Source organism: Uloborus diversus, chromosome 5 (assembly GCF_026930045.1).
Source record: "Uloborus diversus isolate 005 chromosome 5, Udiv.v.3.1, whole genome shotgun sequence".
Lineage (NCBI taxonomy): Eukaryota > Metazoa > Arthropoda > Arachnida > Araneae > Uloboridae > Uloborus > Uloborus diversus.
In genome coordinates, this window is record NC_072735.1 from 54729504 (window position 1) to 54745274 (window position 15771).

The 15771-nt window shown below is 34.1% G+C and overlaps 1 protein-coding gene across 1 annotated transcript in view; it reads right to left on the bottom strand.

The window, feature by feature from the left end:
* The window catches only part of LOC129221995 (CDAN1-interacting nuclease 1-like), a 107479-nt gene that overhangs the window by 19317 nt on the left and 72391 nt on the right, over positions 1 to 15771 (bottom strand). The gene's annotated exons all lie outside the window — the stretch shown is intronic.

The following is a 15771-nucleotide window of genomic DNA, read 5'->3' on the forward strand; positions in this document are numbered from 1 at the left end:
AATTTAATATCTTATAATAAGCAGAAAACTGGCTCTGGAATGAAGGAGATGTAACAAATACAAATACAAATACAAATGTGACAACCAGCAACAGGCTCTGGGCCCAGCTAGGCTGGTCCTAGTCAATTAATTAGTCCCCAATGAAGATCAATGGCCCTCTTAAAGCTATCCACTCCCTTGCTCATTACCGCCTCTTCCGGTAAGCTATTCCAAGTGCCCACGACCCTGCTAAAGTAGTAGTTTTTCCTGATTTCCAAGTTAGCCTGAGATTTAAATAGCTTAAAACAATGACCCCTTGTCCTGCTTTCCCCGCAAAAATTTAATCCATTTACATCTTTCATTTTGATAAATTTAAATAACTGAATCATGTCCCCTCTGACTCTCCTTTGCTCCAGGCTATACATGTTAAGCCTATTAAGTCTGGTATCATAATCTAAATCTGAGAGTCGCCTTACTAATTTAGTTACCCTTCTTTGAACCCTTTCCAATACAAAAATATCTTTCTTCAGATAAGGCGACCAAAACTGAACAGCATACTCCAAATGAGGTCTTACTAAACTCCTATATAAAGGCAGAAGAACTTTCTTAGATTTGTTTGAAATAGATCTATTGATGAACCCAAGCATTTTGTTGGCTTTGTTACTAGCAGTACTGCACTTTTGACTAAACTTGAAGTCCTGATTTATAAAGACACCCAGATCCATAACATTTTCTGCCTGATTTATGACTGAACCCTGTAGACGATAACACTCCCAGAGTCCTTTCATTATTTCATAAACTCATTTAAAAATGTGTACCAATATAAATATACAGAAACTTCATAAAAACTAACATTTTTTTATTAGTTCAAAATTTAACACATAAGAACTTTCTCTATACTAAAATGTTATACACAGTTATATTTATTGGTGAATTCTTAATGTTATTTAAGATAAATTTGGTTTTTGAAAATATCAATGGAAATCATACATCCCATAATACAGAGAACCGGATGGATTAATTTCCATTTAATGCTTTTATATTGCTAAAATCAGAATTTAAATTTTCTGTTTATTGTCAATAATTTAAGCTAAGTTACATTTAAAAAGTACTTCCAGCATTAATATGCATTTTGTCTTAATATCATACAACTTTCCATCTTGCAACAAAATCATGTCAAACTTCATGTTGAAGGAAAGGGTGCAGTTTAAGCTATTTAGACTATGAGTAACAATAAAATATGTTCTTCACTTAGTTTTAAAAAAAATCATACAGTATCATACAATTTTTCACCTTGCAACAAAATTACGTCAAACTTTATGTTGAAGGAAAGGGTGCAGTTTAAGCTATTTAGACTATGAGTAACAACAATAAAATATGTTCTTCACTTTGTTTTAAAAAAAAAACGTATTTATTATTTTTATAAAAGTCCATAAAAGATTTATTGTTTTAAGTTGCTGAAAATATGTTATATGCTTTTTTTTACAAGGGAGTAGTGCCAATGGTATACATGAACAGCAAGAGCATAAAAGATATTCAAAAGAATAAAAGTCCTTGAAAATCTGTTTCATCAGTTCCATATTAAAATGAGAAAGTTTTCCTTTTTATAAAGAATTAATTCTTCCCCAATATTCTCCATTCTTTAAAACAAAAGACTAAGTTCAAAAACATAATAACAGAATTTTTTTAAAAAATACTAAGCACTTTTCATAATGCACTCAAAAGGTCAAAATAACTTTTCTGAGTCAAGACATTTTAAGTATTCCTGTAGTTTTCAATTATTCCAGGAAAATGATCTCGCAAACAAAGAAAAGTGCGGCTCAATTCATGTAGGGAATTTCTTATCATTATCTAGCTTTTAATCATAAATTTGATTGTTGAAATATGCATATTTTTCTCGTAAAGTTTGGTTTGAAATGACTTGACTCGCACTTTTCTTCGTTTGCGGGGTTATTTTCTTGGAATAATTGAAAACTACAGGAATACTTAAAATGTCTTTTCTGACTCAGAAAAGTTATTTTGTCCTTTTGAGTGCATTATGAAAAGTGCTTAGTATTTTTTAAAAAAATTATGTTATTTTATTCTTTTTAGTGTAAATGTATTTTAGAAGTAGAATAATGTTATCATCACGGAACTTCCCCTATTTTTTCATACAAATGCTCTGCCCTTAAAGGAAAAAAAAAAAAAAAAACAAGATAAGTGTCTAAAACTTTAAGCAGTTGGCACTAAAAATTAATCCTCTAGGATTCATTTGTGTGCTAATTTAATTAAAACCGTTTAAATATTAAAGGTTTCCCAAACTAATTTGCTTTAAAACATACTAACTGGTGGTTAAGATTCTAATATCCTAATATGTCTCTTTATTTAACTCCACTAGCAGTACCCGCACAGCAATGCCCGTGCTAAAAATTTAATGGAAGTCCGTTGAATAAAAAAATGGACGCCCCCTCCCCCTCTGATGTGAAATGATCGTTTTTCTTTGTATAAAATGAGTACACACCTTTTCAAAAAAAAAAAAAACTATTTAAGTTTCTTTGGAATTTAAAACTTTTTGTCAAATCATTAAATTAGATTTACAGTTGCTTTAAAACTCTATTAAGCGAGTGAAGCGTTTTTTACTGCAATTTAAAATATTTCGCCAAATAAACAAAAAAAGACATTAAATATTATCTTTCAAATGTAAAAATAATTCCGCAGTTCTATTGTTTATCGCCAAACTTGCCCAGCAACCATGCTATCACAATCCATCTGTCTAATGGAAAAAAAAAGCATCCCGTGGAACATTCAAAAGTCTTCGTCAGAAAAAAAGAAGAAAATGTCGTACATTTTACTCAGATAAGAACAAATCAAAAGTTTCTTTTCTTTCAAAAAAAATCGCCAAAACAATGAATTACATTAACAGTTGTCTTAAAACAATAATCCTGGACTGAACTGCTCAGCGCCTAACATGCCAAGCGACCACCCTACCGGAACCCAGCCCTTTTGCGAGTGAAGCAGATGCTTTTTCTTTAGCAATAATAAATGTTTCGCCAAACATTTACAAAAGGTATAAAATCACATTAACAGCAGCTTTCTAATCTTTATATATTAAGAGCCGAGTTGTCCGGCTTTGCCCGGTCTACCTTGAGAACAAAAATTGTGTCAAGTGACATATATTCAACAATTAATTAAAAGAATAATTTAATAACTTAAAGAATAACTTAAATAAAAGAAAAAAACCACCATGCAAAATTACCCTTCCAAACAATGACGGCAGATATTAAAATACTTTTAAGAAATTAAAATGCGAAAAATGAATTACCATGGAAACATGAAATAAAATAAGGTTAAGAAATCATATGCAAAATAAGGAAATAAACAATGGATTCAAAAAGCGTAACCATGGAAACGCAAAAATAAAATGGTTGACAACCTGAACAGGGCTCCCAACACATTTTACTTTCAGAAAAGGGTAAAAGAGGACCATTTTCAATCAAAAAGAGGACTAAAGAGGACCACTTAGGATCAAAAAGAGGACCTTGGGAGGACCACTCATAGTTAAACCCAGGGAAGCACCAAAAGGCAAATTAGTTGCCAGCTGGGGCTAAATTCGTGAAGATAATTCGTTAATTAACTATAATAATGATACAATTCCTTTATCACCTGTGAAACTGATCTTTTTTATCCATTGAATAATATTTACACAAATATTTGGATGAGGGGGGGGGAACTCACTTAGTTCAGCACTTAAGGCAGTCTCTTCAGAACTAAATAGGCATAATGATACACTTTGACTTGAACCAGGGATGCTGGTAGTTTCACTAAAGGATAGATAAAGCTGCGTTACATTTTTATTTAGTTTAAAATTATTTTTATGTTTTTCTGTCTTGTAATCTTCTTAATAGCGTTATATCCCTTCTCAACCAATATTAATCTATCATACACCAAACAAAAAACTTTTTTTTCCCCCCCAGCATCATCTTTTTCATCAGTTTCATCTAACCATTTGCTGAGAAATTTGCACTTCCCCATGACTCACACTGAAACCTGAAAAATATTGTTTCGATTTTCAACAAAACTACAACTGAGTTTATAATAAAATTATTTTATATTTGAATTTTAAATTTAATCTCTTATCACAGGGTTCATAACCTTTAGGGACAAAAAAAAATTTAAACACTTTTCAAGAGTAAAAAAATATTTTTCAAGGTACTACCCTAAATTCGCACTATAAATATTGCATGCAGATTTCATTTAATGCTAACATATGAATAACAGGAAGTAATATAAAAAGTATAGGAAAACAAACTGTTTTTTCTACAACAGACACTTTGATAAAAGAACTACTGCATTGAAAGTTTTCCTAAAAATGTCTGAAATGCTTAATCACAAAGAGAAGCAGATCACATGAGGCTTAGTTTTGCAGTTTTCATATTCAAAGTATATTTTCAAGAATCATAAAACTTAAAAAAAAAAAAACCCCTCCATCATTGCAAGGCTATGAGTGCTTTGAACTTTTATGGGGGGAGGGGGGACTAATTCGCCTCTTAGAATGACAATGAAATGATGTACATAAATTCAACTTTATAAAGTTTTATAATACAACTTTGTTTCAAATACAAACACTAAGTTAAAATGTTATGCACTCAATTGTTTACATTTAATATCGCCCCCCCCCCCCCCACCGCATAAAAAACAGTAATAATCGAAAATAAGCTAATAATAATTAAAACTAAATTGGCAAAACTAGAAATTTGAATTAAAAACAAAAAAGTATTGATTTTTTAGTTATTAAAAAAAAATTAAAACGAGTTTAATGTAGCACGTTAAAATAACTTCAAACTGCCAAAAATATAAAAATATTTATTACATGCAAAACGATTGATAGCTAAGATAAGCAAATTTTCACGAACCAAGTTCAATTTTGGCATGTTTCCCATAGAATAAACTTATTTATTTTCTACTAAATTAAACATAAAACATGCGAATGTACGGTAGCATTTGTGAAAAAAAACATTCGATTGGGCAAAATATTTTAATATTTACAAGATGTAAAAAGATTGAAATTTCAAACATTAAAAGCCATTTTCCGCGAAGTCCGAGTAAATTCAATGTTGCCATGGTTTCCAAACAAATTTCTTTGTTAATTATTGAAATTAAACAAAAAATAAGCTAATCTAAAGTAATATATGTCAAAATAATTTCCTCCTGCCAAAAACGTCAAAATATTTACAAGATGCAAAAGGATTGAAATTTCAAACATCAAAAGCCATTTTCTGCGAAGTCCGAGTAAGTTCAATGTTGCCATGGTTTCCAAACTAATTCCTTCGTTAATTATTGAAATTAAACGAAAAATAAGCTAATCTAAAGTAGTACATGTCGAAATAACTTCCTCCTGTCAAAAACATCAAAATATTTACAAGATGCAAAAGGATTGAAACCTCAAACACAAAAGCAATTTTTCGCGATTTTGCATACCGAACATATGTTCAGAAAATTGCACTGCTGAAATATTTTTAAAAGAATTACAAGCAAAACAAAGTATGCTTTAGATTGCTTGTAATGATTTTTGAAAGAATTCAAGCAATAAATTTTTCATACTTTTTCAAGGTTTTCAAGCACTTGGAACTCTTTTTTTCAACAACTTTTCAAGGGCGTAAAATTCACGAACATATGCGCTTGTAAAAAAAGAATGGTGCATGCGCCACGAGATTACTTCCGAATTCATTTGCAAAAGGGCTGGTTCATAGCAGCGTTACTGTCCCAGACAACTTGCGACAACTCTAAATCAAGGGACCGGCTAAAACGTTCAGAGTTATGGGACGTTTCCACAACAGTCTCAAGAGCTTGGGATCTAATAAAAACTTTGAGCTAATGTTAGTTATCGAGATCCGAGATCGGAAAGTTCATTCGTTAGTGCAAACGTTAGGCTGAAATTCCGAGAAATATCGGTAGCACCCTGCTCCGATTCGACGTAATAACTCCTCCCCCAAACTTTTTTTTTATGGATTTCCATGCTGCAGAGGTTGAAGGAGGAGTAATGACGTCAATCTGAAGCGAAATAATACGGGAAAGTCAGGTTAAGGCGCCGTGGCCGCGTGTTTGGGTGTACAATATCTTTTAACGTAATGGAAAATTTTTAAAATCTGATTCTTAAGTAAAAACAATATAAAAGCGGACTAATCGGACCAAAATGTTAAAAAGCGGTCTAAAGCGGACTTAACCCTAAAAACGGACTTTGGCGGGAAAAGCGGACCATTTGGGAGCCCTGCCTGAATCAAAATGACATATTTTGAAATTGATTTAAAAACGCTTGTAACTTTTTTCCTTTGAAGATAGAAGCTAATTTTTTCGTCCAAAGGTCGAGAGAGATCCGGAGTAAAAAAATCTCGCTTTTTCCAATGCTGTCAAAAAGAAAAATGTCGGACAATTCCTTCACTTTTTATTGGTAGATTTAATGAAGAAAGTAGTGCCTAAATTTCAGCTAAGCCTAAAAAAGTTTGAGCTAAAAACGCAAATTACTCCTGCCATAATTAAGTTAGAGCATTGAAATAAATTGTTTAGAACGTAGAAAATTCTACCCTTTTTAACGATATATAATATTAATATGTGCAAGTAATTTTTCATTCCTTTAATAGCCAATAATAGGCAATTTACGTGAAATTTGGGCCTAAATTTGAATAAAAAAAGAACTATTTATCAGATTTTTTCGAATTATAGACTATTTTACTCAGTAAGAAAGCACCTTTCTTATAATGAAAGAATTTTTCAAACAGGTGCAGTGGTACCAGAGATTACCTCGAACGTATAAACACACAAAAATCCGCCCTCTCTCTTTATAATATTAGTAAAGATTATCGATTATTTTCATAAATAAGAGCATTTCATGCTTTCTCCCGGGAAGCCTTGATTCAAAATTTTCATTATGATTACTATTAACATTACTTTTGAAAGGCAACAAAATTTGTAACAATAGGTTTTACATTTAAACATTTAATGGGGAAATGACATGAAATTTGCTGTGTTCCATCCTAACTGGAATAATAATTTTATTTCAGAATTTTAATTTTTCAGCGTTAAGTTGTGCTTTAACAACAGTTGTGCATTAAGCAAATCATTTAGTGAAATCCCGAAACCTCTAAGTGGTCTAGTTGCTGAGATAAAAGCAAAACCAGGCCTCAGATTTCTCTGTGACAATCAGGCCAAGTATAATAAAAGTGCTTAAAAAATAGCAGGTGAACTTTCCTTTTTTATTTAACTAGGAAACAAATACAAATACAAAAGTGACGACCAGCAACAGGCTCTGGGCCCAGCTAGACTGGTCCTAGTCAATTTACAATCCCCAGTGAAGATCAATGGCCTTCTTAAAACTATCTACTCCCCTGCTCATTACCACCTCTTCCGGTAAGCTGTTCCAAGGTTCCACTACCCTGCTAAAATAATAATTTTTCCTAATATCCATGTTAGCCTGAGATTTAAATAGCTTAAAACAATGACCCCTTGTCCTGTTTTCAGTGCTTAACTTCAGCCCCGTAACATCTTTCATTTTAATAAATTTAAACAACTGAATCATGTCCCCTCGGTCACTTCTTTGCTCAAGACTGTACATTTTTAGCCTTCTAAGCCTGGAATCATAATCTAAGTGGGAAAGTCCATTTATTAGCCTTGTAGCCCGCCTTTGAACCCTTTCCAATATATTAATATCTTTCTTAAGATAAGGAGACCAAAACTGAACAGCATACTCCAAATGGGGTCTTACCAAACTTCTATATAAGAGCAGAAGAACTTGTTTAGATTTGTTTGAAATAGATCTATTGATAAACCCAAGCATCTTATTGGCTTTGTTACTAGCAATGCTGCACTGTTGGCTAAACTTTAAATCCTGACTTATTAAGACGCCCAGATCAGTAACTTTGTCTGCCTGACTAATGACTGAACCTTGCAAATAATAACTTGTACACTTATTTCCATGCCCTAAATGCAGCACTTGACATTTCCCAACATTAACAGTCATACCCCATTTATCAGCCCACTCCGTAATATGATCTAGATCCTCTTGCAGCTGTTTTGCTTGTTCTTCATTATCTACAGTCCCCATAACTTTGACATCATCAGCAAAACAATTCATGTTCCCAGAAATATTTTTGTGAATATCGTTCATAAAGACAATGAACAAAACAGGCCCTAACATTGATCCTTGAGGAACCTCGCTTAAGACCTCACTCCAATTAGAATAATTTCCCCTTACAACTAACTACCCTTTGTTTCCTTCCGGTCAGTCAGTTTTTTACCCAAATGAAAGTTTTCCCTCCTATTCCTATATCAGCTAATCTGCTAAGTAGAGCAACATGCGGTACCTTATCGAAAGCTTTTTGAAAATCAATGTAAACAACATCTACAGGAAAGTCAGACCAAACAACGTAAGTAGAAGCACAAATTTGTAAATTACAGCAGACACGTGTTTCGGCGTTACAGGGAACGCCTTTTTCAATGCAAAAATAATGAGCTTATGGATGAAAAGACATCCGACAAAAGCCAAGAGCAGATAAGCAAGCAGCTTAAAAATAAAAACAGCGGATTAGCCAAACACCAATGACAAAGTTATAAACCGATCAGGAACCAATAGGAATGCAAGCAAAGGTCAGGAGCTTTCGCTTAGGTACGAACCCAGAAAGAAAGAATTCAATTGGGCAAGGATTAAGCCGAAGCTTAAACAAAAAGAAAAGAAATTGTCAGTAACCGTGAACCGCAAGAAAGGAAAAGCAGAATGGAAAATCATGAAATAAGATAAACAGAAACAAAAAATATTCGAAAAAAGGAAAAATAAAGATAAATAGAAGAAAATTGGGGGGGGGGGGTGTCAATCAAGACAAAAATAAACAAAGGAAGATAGATAAAAATGAGTGGGGGAAAAAAATAAAAAATAAATAAAAAATAAAAAAAAAGAGGGGGGGGGAATGGGGAAAGGACAGTATTAAAGATATGGGAGCCAAATGTTAGAAAAATATGGAACTCTACTAAGATCGTTAACTAAGTTAGATCTATTCAGTAAGTTACCGCCCTATAGCCAGGGCTAAGGCAGAAATACGTGAAATACACCGCCAGCTCAGTCATTTCCAGCCGAGGACTGCAGTTTCGTGCTTATTAGCACTCATCAGCCCGGCATAGGAAAGTGACTGAGCTGGAGATGGAAAACCTCTTAAGGAAGCCAAGACTGCCAAACAAACTGGTAGCTAATATAGAATTAGCGCAAACCAGACGAGTGACCGAAACAATGGTTCGGTTCAACTCGAATTTTGAAGGCAAGGCAGGTATATTCAGTAAGTTACCGCCCTATAGCCAGGGCTAAGGCAGAAATACGTGAAATACACCGCCAGCTCAGTCATTTCCAGCCGAGGACTGCAGTTTCGTGCTTATTAGCACTCATCAGCCCGGCATAGGAAAGTGACTGAGCTGGAGATGGAAAACCTCTTAAGGAAGCCAAGAGTGCCAAACAAACTGGTAGCTAATATAGAATTAGCGCAAACCAGACGAGTGACCGAAACAATGGTTCGGTTCAACTCGAATTTTGAAGGCAAGGCAGGTATATTCAGTAAGTTACCGCCCTATAGCCAGGGCTAAGGCAGAAATACGTGAAATACACCGCCAGCTCAGTCATTTCCAGCCGAGGACTGCAGTTTCGTGCTTATTAGCACTCATCAGCCCGGCATAGGAAAGTGACTGAGCTGGAGATGGAAAACCTCTTAAGGAAGCCAAGAGCGCCAAACAAACTGGTAGCTAATATAGAATTAGCTGGAAATGACTGAGCTGGCGGTGTATTTCACGTATTTCTGCCTTAGCCCTGGCTATAGGGCGGTAACTTACTGAATATACCTGCCTTGCCTTCAAAATTCGAGTTGAACCGAACCATTGTTTCGGTCACTCGTCTGGTTTGCGCTAATTCTATATTAGCTACCAGTTTGTTTGGCACTCTTGGCTTCCTTAAGAGGTTTTCCATCTCCAGCTCAGTCACTTTCCTATGCCGGGCTGATGAGTGCTAATAAGCACGAAACTGCAGTCCTCGGCTGGAAATGACTGAGCTGGCGGTGTATTTCACGTAAGTTAGATCTGTTCCTCAAAATATGAAAGGATTCCCAAAAGTCAAGATCTGATGAATTGGGGCATTTTTGGATAATCTGAAACGAGTTAAAATCAAAAGAGTGATTCGAATCCCAACAATGTTGAGCAATACTAGACTTATTTAATTGTTGTTTTTTCACATAATTTTGATGCTCTTTCAAGCGAATTTTTAAAGCACGCCGAGTCTGTCCAATATAGGCAAGTTTACAACTACAATTAATTCTATAAATTCCACAACAATTAAGAGGGTGAATAGGATCTTTAAGAGAAGAGAATGAAAGTTTATTAATAGGAGAGAACACCACCTGGAATTGGAAACGTTTTAGAATCTTAGCAACCTGGTAGCTTACAGATGGAAAGAATGGCAAAACAACCAAATTCTTTCTGATGAAGGTTCGGTTAAGAACATTAGTTTGGGATTTATTTGAAAATTTTTTATAAATGGAATCAATCAAAGTTGGCGGATAGTCTCTATCAATTGCCACAGCTTTAAGATAATTAAGTTCCACTTTAAGAAGTTCCGACGAAGAACAAATATTAATTGCGCGATAAACAAAAGAATTGAAAGCAGAATATTTTTGATTTGGAGGATGAGACAGTAGTCTATGAGGAGGTAAAGAGACAGAAAAAGGTTTGCGATAAACAGTAGTTTCAAAATCAATTTCTGTACGAGAAACAAGTACATCAAGAAATGAAATGCAATTATTCCGTTCTTTCTCACAAGAAAACTGAATATGAGGATCAATGGAGTTTAAAATAGATAAAACCTCATCACTCTCAAACTGATTCTGGTTCATTAGAACAAAACAATCATCAACATACCGAACATAAAATTGGAACTGCAGTTTTTGGAACAGCTTAACCTCAAAATAATGCATGTAAATATCACTAAGAATGGGGCTAAGTGGGTTACCCATAGCCAGACCATCTAACATAATATAAAAATTCCCATTAAAAACAAAAGAACATTGTTTAAGACAAGTACGGGTAAGGAAAATTAAATCCTCAATTTCCGTATTGGTGAAATGAAATTCAGAAAGTCTTCTACGAAGGCATAACAATGAACCCTCGACGGGAACGTTCGTAAATAAAGAGTTAACATCAAAAGAAGCCATAAAAGAATTATTTGGAACGAAACTATGAATTTTTTTAACAAACTCAACAGAATTTTTTATGGTAAATAAATTATGACTCCTAAGGGGAGAAAACACAGAGACTAAATATTTTGCAAGTTTGTACGAAGCCGTACCAATATTGGAAACAATCGGCCTGAAAGGAATACCAGCTTTATGCACCTTAGGTAAAGCATAAAATCTAGCACAATTAGCAATAGATGGAACAACAGAGCGTTTAACATTTGAAGGAATAGACTGAACAGACTTAACAGCAGATGCAATAGTTTTTAACTCTTTATCACTAGGATCTTTAGAAATTTCAGCATATGGCCCAGAAGAAATCAAATCATTAGTTTTATCAACATAAGATGATTTGTCAAGAACAACAATTTGGCCACCCTTGTCAGCTTTGGTAACAACCAGATCAGAATTCGAAACTAAGTCTTTAACAGGACGGCTAACAGTATTAGCAAATACAGGTTTAGAAATTTTCGAGTTAAAGTCAATATTAGAAGCTATAAGATGCCGAATCGAATCTTTTTGAGAGGAAGTTAAGGCACTAAATTTAAAAGCTTTCTCAACAGGAGCAATAAGCTTTGGAAAAGAAGGATTAACACTCACAGCAAAATTATCATTACATTTTAGAGCCTCAATTTGAGAATTACTTAATGGAACGCTAGAAAGATTAACAACAACATTCTTATTAACAACAGGTAAATTATCAAGAGGAACGACATGAGAAGATTTACAAAGCATAGCTAATTTCTTTTTCAAAACAATTTGATGTTTATCAGAGGAACGAAGGGTTCTAGACCAAGAATTTCTGTCAATAATGTTAAAGTTCGGAATGGAATTAGAAACCGAAAGATGTAAATCATAAAGTTCACGTTCAATAAACGATAAATGTTTCCTAGTTTCCTGGATCGAAGCTCTGAGTAAAGCCAATTTCGACCGAAAGATTACTTTGTCTATTTTTACAGAACGTGGTAAATTACATTTCAAAGAAATAAACTTCGGAATAATTTTCTTGCGCCTACACTCTTGAAGAAATTTTAAATGGTTCAAAAAACGAAATTTCTTAATCCGAAGATTGGCAAACCTATTGATTTGAGACATAATCAAAAGCAAAACCAAAACAAATGAAAATAAACAAAATCAAACAATAACAGAATGAATAAGAAACAAGAAGTAAAAAATCACGATCAAAATACAACAATAGACAAAAATTCCGAAAACAAAAACAAAAACACAAATAGCATAAAAGGCGGAAAATGTAAACGTAAGGCCCGTTTAAGCCACAAAAAAGATAAATAAATACCTTTGTGCTGAATAGTACAGTCAGACCAAACAACGTAAGTAGAAGCACAAATTTGTAAATTACAGCAGACACGTGTTTCGGCGTTACAGGGAACGCCTTTTTCAATGCAAAAATAATGAGCTTATGGATGAAAAGACATCCGACAAAAGCCAAGAGCAGATAAGCAAGCAGCTTAAAAATAAAAACAGCGGATTAGCCAAACACCAATGACAAAGTTATAAACCGATCAGGAACCAATAGGAATGCAAGCAAAGGTCAGGAGCTTTCGCTTAGGTACGAACCCAGAAAGAAAGAATTCAATTGGGCAAGGATTAAGCCGAAGCTTAAACAAAAAGAAAAGAAATTGTCAGTAACCGTGAACCGCAAGAAAGGAAAAGCAGAATGGAAAATCATGAAATAAGATAAACAGAAACAAAAAATATTCGAAAAAAGGAAAAATAAAGATAAATAGAAGAAAATTGGGGGGGGGGGGTGTCAATCAAGACAAAAATAAACAAAGGAAGATAGATAAAAATGAGTGGGGGAAAAAAATAAAAAATAAATAAAAAATAAAAATAAAAAAAAGAGGGGGGGGGGGGGAATGGGGAAAGGACAGTATTAAAGATATGGGAGCCAAATGTTAGAAAAATATGGAACTCTACTAAGATCGTTAACTAAGTTAGATCTGTTCCTCAAAATATGAAAGGATTCCCAAAAGTCAAGATCTGATGAATTGGGGCATTTTTGGATAATCTGAAAAGAGTTAAAATCAAAAGAGTGATTCGAATCCCAACAATGTTGAGCAATACTAGACTTATTTAATTGTTGTTTTTTCACATAATTTTGATGCTCTTTCAAGCGAATTTTTAAAGCACGCCGAGTCTGTCCAATATAGGCAAGTTTACAACTACAATTAATTCTATAAATTCCACAACAATTAAGAGGGTGAATAGGATCTTTAAGAGAAGAGAATGAAAGTTTATTAATAGGAGAGAACACCACCTGGAATTGGAAACGTTTTAGAATCTTAGCAACCTGATAGCTTACAGATGGAAAGAATGGCAAAACAACCAAATTCTTTCTGATGAAGGTTCGGTTAAGAACATTAGTTTGGGATTTATTTGAAAATTTTTTATAAATGGAATCAATCAAAGTTGGCGGATAGTCTCTATCAATTGCCACAGCTTTAAGATAATTAAGTTCCACTTTAAGAAGTTCCGACGAAGAACAAATATTAATTGCGCGATAAACAAAAGAATTGAAAGCAGAATATTTTTGATTTGGAGGATGAGACAATAGTCTATGAGGAGGTAAAGAGACAGCAAAAGGTTTGCGATAAACAGTAGTTTCAAAACCAATTTCTGTACGAGAAACAAGTACATCAAGGGCTTCTTATTGTCCAAAGCCATGGTAACTTTGTCATAGAAATGTAATAAATTAGTTGCACAAGATTTTTACCTTTTCTGAAACCGTACTGAAAACTAGTCAATAGATTATTAGTCTCTAGAAAATTTATTATCTTAATTTTCATTAATGTTTCAAAAATTTTGCAAACCACCGAAGTTAGACTCACAGGTCTATAATTTCCCACACTCCCTTTAGACCCTTTCTTGAAGAGCGGTGTAATGTTAGCCAGCTTCCAGTCCTCTGGCACTGTCCCCGAGTTATAAGAAGCATTGAAAATATTTGCGATTACATCTGCTAATACCTCCGCACATTCAACAAAAATTTTTGGATAAATATTATCTGGTCCTGGAGCCTTAGTCTCTTTAATTTTTTTCAAATGAAGTAAAACGTCATCCCTGGAAAATACAAAGTCCTCAAGCTGTACTATAGCTTGTGTCTTGTTGGTGTCAACTGTTGAGATACAGTTATCGTTAAAAACACTCGAAAAAAGTTATTAAGAACATTAGGAATATCACTATCGTCCTGAATTAGAACTCCGTGCTCATCAACCAGCGGCCCAATATGACTATTTCGAACTTTCCCCGAATTAGCATATGCAAAAAACCTCTTGGGATTTCTGTTTATGTTATCTGCCAGTCTTTGCTCCAACTCTCTTTTCTGAATCCGTACTAAATACTTAAATTTACGCCTTGCCTTACAATATTGGAGCCTATCTGCACTGTGACCAGTTTCTCTAAACCTATGAAAAGCGACTTGCTTGTAATTTAGTGTCTTTAGTTTCCCTGGAGAACCACATTGGACAAATTTTAGTGTTGACACCTTTTCTCCTAAAGGAAACATGATCCTCAACCGTTTTCGCTAGATTTTCTTTAAACTCTGCCCACTGAAGATTTACATCGCTATTGTCCAATCCAGAAGAAAAAACCGCTTTCAAACTCTGCCTAAGTGCCACAAAATCAGTATTTCTGAAATTGGGCACACACCTTAAATTCTCTACTCTGTGCGTATCAAATTTAATCCCAAACCTAATACTGTTGTGGTCACTGTCTCCAATGTGTTCCCCTACACATAACCCCTGAACAGAACCTTCCATATCACAGAAAACTAGATCCAAAATCACGTCCTGTCGAGTACCCTGAGTTACAATTTGATCTAAAAAACAGTCACCAATTACTTTCAAAAATTCCTCTTCTCTGCTATTACTATGGTAAAAATTATTCCAATCAATTCCTGGAAAATTAAAATCTCCCATTATAATGACTGACTCCTTTTTTGAAATGTCACTAATAATACTAAACATCTGTTCAACTTGACCCTAACTTAAGTTGGGTGGCCTATAATTGTTCCCTAAACGTAGTTTTTTGCCCTTATTGCTCATCAACTCCAGCCAAATCATATCAATCTCATTAGGTTTATCATTAATTACCAATTCATTGCAAGTTAAAGTCTCTCTGACATAAAATAAAACCCCACCACCTCTTTTACCTACTCTAACTTGTCTAAACAAATTATACCCAGGAATAGATAATAAATCATCATCACTTTCGGTAGCCCATGTCTCGGTAACTCCAATAATATCCAACCTCTCATCTATTATTATGCTTTTCAATTCTTCCATCTTGTTCCTGATACTACGAGCATTTGTATAAAAAACCTTAAGTAAGCCCATCTCACTTTTATTTAATGCTGCTCGATTATTTAAGGCCCAACTGTTAAAATCTTTTTCCTTATTAGCCACCATATTTCCGTTTCTACTAAAATTCCAATAGTTCCCTTTCGAATTCTGCTCCTTAAACCATGCCCCCCATTCCAACTTAGTTTTTTGATTCTGAAGCCTTTAAAACCAAACCACTAACCATTTTGACCACTGTAGAG